Source organism: Camelus dromedarius, chromosome 15 (genome assembly GCF_036321535.1).
Source record: "Camelus dromedarius isolate mCamDro1 chromosome 15, mCamDro1.pat, whole genome shotgun sequence".
Classification (NCBI taxonomy): Eukaryota; Metazoa; Chordata; class Mammalia; order Artiodactyla; family Camelidae; genus Camelus; species Camelus dromedarius.
In genome coordinates, this window is record NC_087450.1 from 45,616,282 (window position 1) to 45,629,773 (window position 13,492).

General features: G+C 44.6%; 1 protein-coding gene across 1 annotated transcript in view; it reads right to left on the reverse strand.

The window, feature by feature from the left end:
* DPYSL5 (dihydropyrimidinase like 5) overlaps positions 1 to 13,492 on the reverse strand; it is an 81,766-nt gene that overhangs the window by 46,503 nt on the left and 21,771 nt on the right. The gene's annotated exons all lie outside the window — the stretch shown is intronic.

Consider the following 13,492-nt stretch of genomic DNA (forward strand, 5'->3'; position numbering starts at 1 on the left):
AGGCATGTCTCAGAGAGCCAAATTCTCCAAACCTCACAGCTGTTTAATTCATGTCATTCTTCAGATGGATTCTGCTTCAGTTCACTCTCCCGTATTTGCCTCAAGAAGTCCACTACCACATTGAAGCTCCACAGCTGGCTGCACCTTGATAAGCTCATCTGAGGAGATTCTGAAAAGCACCCATGCTCAAACACCACCCTCAGAGGTTTAGCGTTATCTGGTCCAGACTGGGTCCTCAGAACCAATTTTTCAAAAGCCATAGAACTCTACCATACATTTAAAGAAGAATGAACATCAATCTCTTCCAGAAAGTAGAGAAGAAAACCTTTTCAAGCCATTTTATAAAGTCAGTATTACCTTAATACCAAAGACAAAGACAGTACACAAAAAAATTAAACTACAATGTAATATCCCTCAGGAATGTAGACATAAACATTTCTAACAACATCTCAGCAAGTAGAATTCAGCAATATGTAAAAGAATTAAAGAATCCCACCATGCAAATGGGATTATTCCCAGAGATGCAAAGCTGACTCAATATTTGAACATCCATCAATATAATCCACCACATCCACAGGCTAAAGAAGAAAAATCACATGATCATATCAACTGATGCAGAAAAAGCACTTGACAAAACTCAATACCCATTCATGACAAAAACTCTCAGGAAAGTAGGAGTAGAAGTTAACTTCCTCAAGTTGATAAAGAACATCACCAAAAAACCTACAACTAATATCAGAATTAATGATGAAAAACTGAATACTGTCTCCTTAAACTGGGAACAAGGAAAACATGTCTACTCTCACCATTGTTATTCAACAAAGGGAGTTCTAGCTAGCACTATAACAAAAGAAAATGAAATAAAAGGCAATAGATTGAAAAGGAGAAAACAAAACTGTTCTTATTTATGGGTGACATGATGGTCTATGGAGAAAATCCCAAAGAATCTACAAAAAAGTCTTCTAAAACAAATAAGTAAGTTCAGCAAGATTACAAGGTACAAGATCAACATACAAAAAGCTACTGTTTTTCTATATACTAGCAATGAACACATGGACACTGAAAAAAATTGAAATACTTAAGCACAAATCTAAGAAAACATATAGGATTTGTATGCTGAAAACTACAATCTACTGATGAAAGAAGTCAGCAGATATAAATAAGTGGAGAGACATACTATGTTCATGGATTGGAAGACTCAACATAGTAAAGATGTCAATTCTCCCCAAATTGATATACATGTTTAATGTAGTTCCTATCAAAATCTCAGCAAAAATCTTCTATAAATAGTGGTAAGATTATTGTCAAAAGTTATGTGAAATGGCAAAGGAACTAGAATAGCTAAAACAGTTTTAACAAAGAAGAATAAAGTGGAAGGAATCAGTCTACCTGACTTCAAGACTTATTATATAGCTATAGTAATCAAGACTGTGTGGAATGAGTGGAGGGATAGACACAAACATCAATGAAACAGAAAAGAGACCCAGAAATAGCCCTATACAACTGATTTTTGACAAAGGTGCAAAAGCAATTCAATGGAGGGAAGATAATCTTTTCAACAAATGATATTGGAGCAACTGGATATTCATAGGCAAAGAATGATCCTTGACCAATTCTACATTTGTCTGGGATATTTGGCAACTCTATATCCAGGATCATGTTCAACTTTCATCCCCTCTCCAATACACATCACTGTGAACAGAGCAAAGAAAGCAACATCCTTCTCATCCTCATTATTTCTCTTTGCCTGCCACCAGACAGGGTACAGGAAGCCTGTGTCCCAGGATGAAAAGGTCTTGGAATCTGTTGAAGGAATAACTCTGTAAGGAGATAAGTCAGATATCTGGAGAGCTTAGCCTGATATCCTGGACACACTTGGTTAAGCAGTTTGTTTTTTTGTCAAGTTGACCAAACTGGAGTGCGTGGAATCTCCACAACAAGAAAGTTTACAGTGCCTATTCATGGCCTCAGCTGCTAGGTTCTCCTGCTGTTAGGAGAGGCTGGCCTTTTGAGGGGCTGCTGCTGGGGGTAGTGCTGGGAAACAAGACAGGTGACTGGGAGTGAGGACCGTTCCCTTGCACAGAGACATTGTCCCCCATGAACATCTGGGCCCCGCCAGGTATCATTCTGACCTCTGGGGAGAAGGGGCCTCTCCCTCAGTGTGGAAGGCACTGGACAGAGAGGCAGTGGGAAGTTACGGGCCAGAGGGAAGGGAAGACATGGATAGTCACAGCCACAAGCCCATTGTCTGAAGCTGAATATATTTCAGGAGAAGATTTTGTCCTAAAATCTAAAAACTGGAATCTTAATTTAATACACAATAATCAGGAAATGAGTTTGGTTCTTAGCGGATGGACACAACCACTCTGACCAAAGGAAGCGGAGAAAGCCTGAGAGATGCAATCTCTCTCTCTCATTCTTTCTCAAGGCCAAGTGTGACCACAAAAAGAGAAATGCAAGTACTCAGAGGAAAATGATGGTGATGGTAAGATACACACCTAATCCTCTGTACAAATACGTATATATAATCCTCACCTTTTAAAGAAGCTTTAAGTAAGAATAAGAATATTTACGCTGGGAAATTGCTGCATAGTCACTATGTCATTGTGGTAAATGAGAGTACTGATTTACTTACTAATCCAGAACACATACTCATAGCACACAGCTGGAGGGTGGAAAACTTGAATGGGTGATGTGATAATGATTTACTGGGGATTCTTGTCTGAGCTTTTTGATGCTAGAATCATCAGCCAAGGGTGTCTTCTTCAACAGAAAAACAGCTCTTAGTAATAAGCTAACACCCTGTGCCTGGAATTTAATTCACATGGCAACCCTGCAAAGTAGGAACAAGGCAGGAAGTTTTAGTCCCATTTTAAGAGGAGGAAACAGAGGTTTTGAAAACACGTAGCCCATTAAAGGTCACACCACTCCAGGACAGAAGGACGGGTCTTACATCCAGGTCTGTTACTTAAAGAAAAGGTTAATCAGACTTAACTTTGGGTAGAAGACTTACAGGTGATTTTTAAGTTATGGATAGTTTTCTGTATTTTTCTGATTTTATGCAGTAAACTTGTATTACCTTTTAGAATTTGAAAAGTCATGTTAAGAAGCTTTTTTTTTTTTAAGCTACAAAGAAGCCAGGAGGAATCCAATGTGACCCTCCATTCAGGTCCAGTGGGCTCAGTCCCACCCTCTGCCATCCTCTTCAGGAGGAGATGAAAAAGGACCTGCTACCAGCAGCTGTAACACTGAATCCTTCTCTAGAACGCTTCGGCTGCCGTTGGAAATCCCTGAAGGCTAACCTTCTCTGAATGGGCTGGGCTCCCTCAACAACACTGGGGAATCCTGGAACCTCTCCAGTCTGGGGATCCCATTCCCACGGGCCTGAGCTAGTCCTGGAAATCCAAGCTGGAGTGGACTCCTAGGACTACCTTAGAGGGAGCTCATTCTCAGAACTTAGAGGACACTGTTAATGATCTTAACAATTAGTAAATACCTTCTATGTACTGGGCCCTTTCCTAAATCCATCATATACATTATCTTATTTGATCCTTACAATGCCCTGAGATAGGTACCATTATTGCCTCCATTTTTACCATGAGGAAGCTGAGGCTTAGAAAAGTTAAAGGAAGTTCCTCATGGTCACACAGCTAGTTTAATATAGAGTAGGGATTGAAAGCCAGACAGTTGTTTTTAGTGTAGTTATGAACTGAATGTTTGTGTTCTCCCAAAATGCTGAAGTTCTAATCTCTAGCTGCTATATTTGAAGATGGGGCCTCTAAGGAAGTTTTTAAGGTTAAATGAGGTCATAAGGTTGCTCTGATCAGATAGGATTGGTATCCTCATAAAAAGAGACATCAGAGAGTCTCCCTCTCTCCCCAACGCCCATGAACAGAAGAGAGGCCATGTGAGGACACAGTGAGGAGGCGGCCGTCTACCAGCCAGGAAGAGAGTCCTCATCAGAAACCAACCCTGTAAATAACAGTCCTGCCGTTAGATTTGATCCAGCACAAGACTGTCAGCTGCCCCCAGTCCTCTGGCAAACTTCCAGCTTCAGACTGGGAGCAGATGTGGTTACCAAGGTCTCAGAACGCTCCAGGCCTGGACTGGTGTGTTTGGATAATATCGCAGCATGGTTGCTTGCCAATCCCTGCCCAAGGTGCTTTTGGAGAATACCTTTTTAAAATGAACATCTGTGTGCATGAAAATATTCTAGAACTTCACTCCTTCTCAGTGTCAGTCACAGGAGACAACTCTGAAGCGACATAGGCCTTCCTCTCAAAAAGTCTAGTGGGTGAGAGACACACAGATAATTGTATAAATGACTAAAGTGTCAAGGGGACACTTCTTGCCTAAAGACCTTAAATCTAACTTGATTTAAACTGGGTGTCTTTCACCACGGACCAGACAACAGAGCTGTGACTGGGTGAGACCAGCCAGTCGGTGTTGGTAGAAATGTCTTTACACCAGGATCCTCCCCACACATTTCTACATTTCCAAACTGTCTACATCACCAAGATGTCTAATCTGTCCTGGCGCCCCCCTCGCTGTTGACTTGTGTGACAGTTGACATTCATTGTGCTTGTCACCTCCCCCAGTAACCTCATTAGCACCTCATTCCTACAGCTTTCCCTGCTCGTCTTTCCTAAAGGCAAGAAACGAAAGACACGCTGGTGTATTTTTCCACAGTGCACTTGCTGTCTGTGCGTGTACACGTGCATGGACATAACAGAGTGAGGCGGAGAGGGGTGGGGAGACACCTTATACGTCTTAGGAGAGTCCCCGCAAAGGGGTTGCATATTCCTGGAAATCACAGTGACCAGTTGTTGAAACACATGCTCTTAAGCAGTGCAAACGCCATGGGCTGTGACAGTTTTTCCCTCTGCTCTGGTTGGGGCAGCATATTAGGGGAACATCCTTTGTCAGTGGTCATGGTCAAGAAGGTCAGGATCAGTTTTACTAATTTATGATGCTTGGAGTCACCCATTTTGTTCCAAAACATCATAACAGTATCCAGCCCACTGGCTCATGACATGCTATGGGCTAAATGCTTAGGTTCCCCTCCTCCAAATTCATATGTGATGTGAAGCCCTAATCCCAATGTGATGATATTTGGAGATGGGGTCTTTGGGAGACATTCAGGTCATGAGGACCTTATAAGGAAAGACATGCGAGATCTCTCTCTGCCATATGAGGACACAGACAGAAGATGACTGTCTGCAAGCAAGAAAACGTTCTTACCAGGAACTGCATTGGCTGGCACCTTCATCTTGGACTTCCTGGCCCTCAGAGCTGTGAGGAATAAGTTTTTGTTGTTTAAGCCACCCAGCCTATGATATTATTATAGCAGCTCAAGCTAAGAGACCACGTTAGACAGAACTGAACATTATAATCAAATCATCAAGTAATAACTGGGCCTTAAAATAAATATCACCTCCTTGAAAAACTTCTGGCTATATTCCACATTCCCATTTTTTTTTTAACCCAGAAATTTGATCATCCAGCTATTTTGTCTATGCAAATGGGAGAATTCAGACCACATATCTGTCCTCCCAGGAAGAAATGGGGAAAAAATGCCAGCTAGTTAAATGTTATTAAAAATAAATAAATCAGAAGTATGGAATTCTGGAGCTGCATAGATTCATGAGTCTACCGTGCCTTTCCCTCCAGCCCTGGAGTTTACCAACAGTGACCTTGAATAGAAGGGAACCTAGTCCAGGGCTAATGGGGTGGTGTTACACTGCAAATGTTAGGAATCTTAAGAATTTTACAATTTACTCAGGGAAGCAAAGACACCTTCCACGGCAAGATGGTGGATTTACTCAAGTGTACACCGCTTGTATACCCCAGTTTCCTGGTTCTGTGGCATGGATTCCTCATATTCCTGAATTAGTGGAGGGTCAGAGCTAAGGAGATGCACAGGCTGGGGAAAGAGGGGCTTCTGGGTGCAGAAGGACCACGCTTTAAGCCAGGAGTGCAGTCTTTCGCGAGAAAGCCTCATGTTTAAAATAGTAACAATTCTTGCTATCTGCTCTCCAACAACTGTCTTGCTGGATAGCAGTAAATTTCCCGCACCGCCCACCCTCCTGCCCTTATTACTGCCGTTAAGCAGTTCCTGTGCAGAAGTGCACAGAGCATCTTGTCGAGCGGACACTCAAGGCTAGTGCAGCTCTGCTTCTCATTCACGAAATGCACACACCTCACACTCCTAGAAGGTGCACACTATTCGTCCTGCCAAGGAAATGCCAACCCCAACACTGTGTTTGGAATTGCCTGCTTCTGTCATCACCTTCCACAGCTCCCGTGCCTGCAGGGAGGTGTGAGACGAGGGGGGCTGGCACAGTCTGTCCGGCACAGCTGCCTCCTGCCAGCAGCTCAGCTGGCGGATGCTGGACGACTTCAGTGCTCGGCACAGACACACGAGCCAGAATGGTGCACAGGGGACACTTCTTACACAAAGACCTTAAAACCAACTTGATAGGTATTGGTTTAAGCCGTGTATTTCCTCTTAATAGGATTGGTTTAAGACTCACATTTCTTTTGGCAGAATCCACAGAAAAATGTGTGATTTTACAGACAATTGGTCACTGCGATATCCAGGAATATGAAAGCCCTACACAGTTGAGAAGGGTTTGTGGCATTTAAGCCAACCCTAAAGCAATCTGAGGTGGCAGCTGGAGGGGAGGTGAAGCCGTTCAGGTCACAGGGCACAGGCTGAATGGCATGGCCTTTCCCTTGTTCCATGCAGATAACATTTGCTAAAGGATCAAAGATATGTCAAGGGTTTGGAAAAGAAAACAAAACCATGCAGCTATTTTTCTTCTTTTTGTTACTGTTCTTATTTTTCAGTGGAGGTACCAGGGATTGAACCCAGGACCTCGTGTGTGCTAACTAAGATGCACTGTACCACTGAGCTATACCCACCCCTGTTTTACTTCTTCTGATCAGCACATAGGGAAGAGAAACAGAATAATGGGAGCGCCATCCCTGGAGGGGGTGGGGTGTTTGTGCTTAGAGCCCCCTGGGATGATTCTGGAAAGGGATGCTCTTGGAGTTAAAAAATGAGAACAAATTAAAGGTTCGACAGAATACAAAAACCAAAAAGGAAGTCTGAGGTGAGTAGGAAACAGCCAAGCATTTAATAAATTTAATTTTTAAAAAGTAAATTGCTTTCTAAATAGTAAAGCACTGAAAAATTCTTAACTAATATTAAAACACATTATAATTTTATAACTGATTCTTAATTTGCTTTATCAACTCTTGAGGAGATTTTAAATAATATTTATAACCTACATGTAAGGTATAAAGAATAATGATACAAACACCTGTGAACTCAGCATTGCTATTACTGTTCAAGCCCTGGCACTTCCTTTGTCCCAACCTACAACCCCCTTCTCAGAGTTAACTGCTCCCCTAGTCAATTTGTATGGACTAATGACTAATAACAATCGAGTGACAAGAAAAAAAAAGGGACAAGATCACAGCTGTTCCTGTTCCATGACCACCTCTCCACCCCTCCTGTAGTCCTACTTCACCTGCCCTCAGACTGATTTCTTCTCCACCTACTTCTCTGCTTGCTGAGGCAAGCAGGAATCTGGAAACCCTTCCTGGATTCCTCTCCAACTAGACCGTGTCAGTATCCAGGAGGGCTGGCATGAGTAGTGGGCCTGATTCTGTTCACCTGTGACTTTGTGTAAAATGTTTTGAGAGATTCTGGATGCCAACTGCGGGAAGAGGAACTGGGGAAGGTGTAGGGTAGGTCCTCCATCTCTCATCTGGGGCTCTCCAAGGACTAGTGGGGACCTGGAGGCCAAGGACCTGGACAGGAAGCAGGGATAGTAAGGCCGAGGGGTAGCACATGGAGGGCAGAGGCTAGAGAGGCTGTGGCCGATGTTACACTCACCCTGAGACACACACGGATCCTTCATCTGGTTACAATACACTATTTCTGCACCTAACTGGCCAGCCAGGAAGCCTCTAACGTCCCAGGGGCCCTGTTTCCATTAACCCAGGGCTTGGGCAGAATCGAGACTGTGGGTGGAGGTGAGGGCTGGCCCAGGGTGTTTGTAATTGGGGACCATCTGTTCAAGACCACAAAGCATCTGCATCTGGAATACTGCCACCATCTTTGTCACCACATGGTAGAGAAGGTAGAATGGGACCAGGGAGGTCAGGAAAGGGCAAGACTACAGGTGAGAGCCCAGTGCTGGGGCAGCCTCTGCAAGCAGTAGGAGGAAAGGGAGGCAAACACGCCCATAGTCTGTCGATGTGATGGGTGTGAATATGGTGAACGGGGAAGAGCTTGCTCCTGAGAGAGCATAAAATACAGGCTTAGGACCAGGATGCTGCCACATGTGAAGGGGTGGACCTGGCTTCTGGGGAAGTACATATGCATCCAACGGGGGTGAGTCCTTAACAGGCTAAGATCAAGTAAGTGGTTTTAATCCCACGGGTTCATCTGGCCTGGCCTGGCCCAGCAGGGCTGGGCTCACTGACCACGTGTTGTCAACGCATAGGAGGGCAAAAGCGAAATTCCAAAGGATTAGCCATGAGAGGGTGGTAAGAAATGGAGCTGTGGGCCACTTGTTGGACAAGATTAGTGACGAGAGAAATCAGGCAGTTGTTAGAAGGCAGGGCTGAGCGTGCGTGAGAGCATGTGTGTTGCTGACCCAGGACCGGCTTCTCCGTGTGCTTCACACGTGTGCGCCTGTGTGAGTAGCCCAGCCTGGCACGCACAGTCTTTGGCATCTGGGCAACAGCCTAGCTCCTTTTGGGTGCCTACTTACTCACTGAGCTCAGGAGGCTTTTCATTTGAGGTTCGGTGAGGCCGAGCACCAGCAAACACCAGTAAGTATGCATTAAATCCCCCTTCCATGAGCCCAGCTGCTCCAGGGCCCTGGAGGAAGGGTAGAGGAAGGTGGCCATACATTGGAGATGAGGGTTCCTGTCTCCCAACGGAGGCTTTAGACCAAGAACACCAGGCTTGTCGTGACCAGTAGAATCAGCATCACCACAACCCTCCCTGCTCTGGCCGACCCGCTAGCAGATTCCTTAGCCCTGCTGGGCTGTCCATGCTCTCGCCAGCTGTCTCCAGGCTCCAGAAATAATTCCATCAGCTCCCTTGGAAGGACAGCAGCTGCAGCTCAGAGGTCTCCAGCGGCCCACAGAGTGGCTGCTTCCTAGAACGCCAGCCAAGGGGCGGAGGGGCCAGCGCTGCTGCCAGAACAGTGGGACAAGTGCTCTTCTCGCTGAGACCTCCGTTCTCAGGCCAGGGTGGGGACAGCCACCAGCAGGGGGAAAGAACGCGTTTTCCCAACTACAAAAGCATCACAAACCTGGGCTACCTGGTAAAGTCTAGATTTGGAATAGAAATTGAGCAGGAAAATAAAACTTCCACTTTTTTCTCTTTTAAACGGAAAATGAGTATGAACCAACTACAGCCAAATATATCTCAAAAACAAGAACTGAGGGAAAGAAGCAAGATATGAAAGAGTAAGGTATGATTCCATTCGTGGAACATTTAAACCAGGCAAAAGTGAATGACTGCGCTTCAGCAGTCTTCTGGATGTATCTCATAAAAAAGAACTGCAAGCCAGCAGAGAAAAATGATACGTCAAGTATTATTACAACCACATAAAAATATGTGCACAAAAACAGATCAGATAAAAATAAACAAGGTTTGTTATGGGGTGATTGTCCCACTTTAATGATTCAAACTTTCTATATGATAATAATTATGTAGTGAAAAATAAACAGGATAATTTAAAATAGATACTTTAATATTGTTTAAAAATTTTTGAAATAAGGTGAAAATCATTTCCTTTTCTTTTCAGGAAGTCTTGCCATCACCCCACCACCTTCTGGAAGATTTCCTAAAAGGCCTGGGCTTTAGGACAAACCAATCTCCGCCTTTATTTCGACTCTTAAATAGATTTCAGAAGGACACAAACATTTTTTCTCTGTGATATAAGACTCATTTAAAGAGGTACCAGATATTTCATCTTCGGCTTAAAAATGTGCTTCCAGCCCCTTTCCCCAAATGCAGTGCTTTTATCTGCTATTGACTTTACGCCAATAATCAGTGACACCCTCCCCTCCTGTGCTGGCTTCTGCTCGCTGCCTTCTCATGTATCTGACTCACCTTCATCACTGAGGCAGACATATTTTACCCCGATCCAGAATTTCCGGAGCCTGAGAAGCCACTCTCATCAGCACTTGTGGACCTATGTGACTAACAGAACCTAACTTTGGGGACACGGGCAGCAAGGCAGGTGAGCCACTCTGAGCTTGTCGTCTCCTCGCTGGAGACAGACTCACCTGGGTGAGACAGCCGGGCACGTGCAGGAAGCACCGTGTCCACCAGGAGTGGGAGGTCAAATGGCACACGTAGGAGGCTTACAGAAAGGACTAGGGGTGAAAATGACCAACTCCCCTTTGACTGGGCAGCGATGCCACTCCCCTGAGTGTGTCTGCAGTTCACAGACCTGTTTAGGAGAGCAGCGAACGGGCTCGAGTGGGACACAAAGGAGGCAAGTGGGGTGTGAGGAGACGGAGTGGGCAAAGCCACAAGCACCAAAACTGGCTTTGTCTTTCTAGTTGTGTGACTGTGGGCACGTCCTTCACTGCTCCAAGCCCATGTTCACGGCTGTAAAGTGGCCATCAGCACCATCCAAACCACATCATCGCTGTTGAGCTCTTTTTGTGTCAGGCTCACACAGAGTTTCATATAAATCTTACAACAACCCTATGAGGTAAGTAAACATGATCATCCCCACTTTATGGCTGAGGAAACTGTGGGTTGGGACTCATACTTATTAGACTGGAGCTCCTTGAGAGCAAAGCCTATACCTCATTTTATCTTTCCAAGGGCTTGGCAAGCACAGCGGAGTCATTAAATGCGGTGAAGGAAAGCAGGAGGACTGATCATATGAGACAGTGGTGGGAAAGGATTTTTTGTGTACCAAGTGTCAGCCACAGTAGCGGGCTGTTAGCAAGGGCAAGGAAAGCATCTCAAAAGAGAGTTCTGTGCTGGTGGTGAGGGTGTTTGGTGCAAGCCTGAGGCAGAGGAACAAAGCAGGCATTCTTTGGGATGAAAAAAAGACAAGAGGCAGAAGTTGGCAAGGATGGGCTGGGAATGGCAAGGCAACGAACTGCCTTGGGGCCAAGAGGTTAGGCTGGGCTGAGGAAGCAGCTTGGAGAGCCAGGGTATAGAGTCAAGGAGCGCAGAGCAAGAGGCTCAGGCTTCTGAATGAGATACGAGGGGTCCGGGATGCTCTGGATCACACAGAGCAGGATGCTGAGTGTGATCTGGGGATGGGACACGATCTGGGGGCTGGTCTGCTCACTTCTATACCTGGCACAGCTTGAGTGGAGGCTGGGAGAGCAGTGATTGAAATAATGAAGACAGTAGGTTACTTAGGTGGTGCCCAAGGGTTAGAAAAGGAAGTTGCAGAGCTGAGAAAGGACTGACTGCTGGGAGGGTCTCTGGAGGGAAAGAAAAACAGCCTGGGGATGACTGTGAGATGGCAGCACTAGTAAACAGGGCAAGCAGAGAGCTGTGGACAGATGGAGACCAGCTGTCAGGGCACGCCTGTGCTTTGTGGAAGCGCAATAATAAAAGCTGACTTCAGCTTCTCTCTCTGGGAATCCCTTAGATCAGTCAAAAGACGGCAACTGACCCAATCGCCCAAGGTAAGGAGGTGGAGGAGGCCAGAATGTTAACATTTACTGAGCACTACTGTGTGTCAGGGGCTGTGAAGGTCCTTAACACATGGCAGTGAATTGAAACGACCTCACAATTGCCCTTGGAGGTGATGGGCTATCTCCACTTGACAGATGATGACTGGGGGTGCTGTCTAGCCAAGGTCACACAACTTCATGGAAAGGAATAGGAATAAGGGTAATTCTAAACACCAAATAATGTCAGAATCAAAAAAGGTCTGGACTCTGCTAATGGGCTAACATTGTGATTTACTCATGTGCTGAACATTTAGGAGGCACTTCAAACAAAATACTGTACTCAACTGTCCATTCAGTTTTCTAAATCTGTATCTGATCCTCTTTGCTCTAAAACCATTGCCTCAGGCCAGGCCCTTATCAGCTACCTGAACAAGGACATCACTATTACCTGGATACTTCTGATTGGTCTCCTGGCCTCCACACTGTTAGTGCATTGAGCTTGCTAAGATGCAAAGCAGATCACAGGGGTAGGTTAGCACCTACTAAATGGTAATGTACTAAGTGCCAGATGCTGCTCCAACGTCCCTCTCCCCACACCCCAGAAGCTCACAAGTTTGTGGTAGAAAGAAATGCATCAACAAAATTTTCAATCTGAGTTAAGAGGCTAGCTGTGTTAGTACCAGAAGAGGCAGGAAGCACTTCACATTGACTGGGATAAAGGACTGCTTCTCAGAAAAAGTGACTTTGAGGCGAGTCTTAACGGTTGCTTAGGAGTTCACCAGGTGATGGGGAGAAGACAAGCCTGGGCATTCCAGATGCAAACAGAGCAGTGCATTCGGGATGGTTGATATATTTGATGAATGAGGCTGGAGAGCAGGCAGGGCCCAGATCATCCGAGGCCCGTCAGGAGATGCCAAGAGCATGGGCTTAGGTGCTGAGTGCAGCAGGAAGGCTTGCTGATGTGGCAAGCGAGGAAGTAACATCATTAGATTCCCAGTTTACATGAAAAATAAAAGTATAAAGTACTAGCGGAAAGCATAGAAGAGATGTTGATACATTTTGGATGGGTTAAGCTTTTCTTAGCATAATCCAAAAGATAGAAACCATAAAGCAAAAAACTGACATAGTTATGACGAAAATAACAGTGAAAAACTAATGCAGCAAAAGATACCACACATAACTTTTAATAAAGACAAACAACAACTGGTTATGACATGTTTGCGGCATATAACCAAGGATACCTGTAATATGTAAGAGCACTTATAAATCTTAAGAGAAAGACAAATACTCCAATACAAAAAATTGGCAAAGGATATAAACAGGTAACCCACGGGGGTGGGGAGAACACAGATAGCTAATAAGCAAATGAAATGAGGTTCAACTTTATTAATAATCAAAGAAATGTGAATGAAGACAATGAAATTACGTTTTTCACTTATCCTCATGGCATAGATAAAAGAGAGCAATGCCCGGATGCACTCGCCCTCATACACTGTTAGCAGTTCAGATTGGTACTACCTTCCTGGAAGGGAATCCGAACATCTGAAACTTAATGTACATTCTACATCTAAAAACTTTTTCTAAGGAAATAATCGGACCACTGCACAAAATGTATTATGTAGGTATTTTGTTGCATTGTTATTTATAATAGCAAATAATTTGAGAACAAGCCAAAGGCCTGTCAGTAGAACTGTTTAAATAAATAATGGCATTTTCACACAATACAAGGCTATGCAGTCATTGAAAAGGATCATGCAGATCTCTAAGTACTGACACAGGAGGTTATCTATTATTCAGCGCTAAGTGATCTATG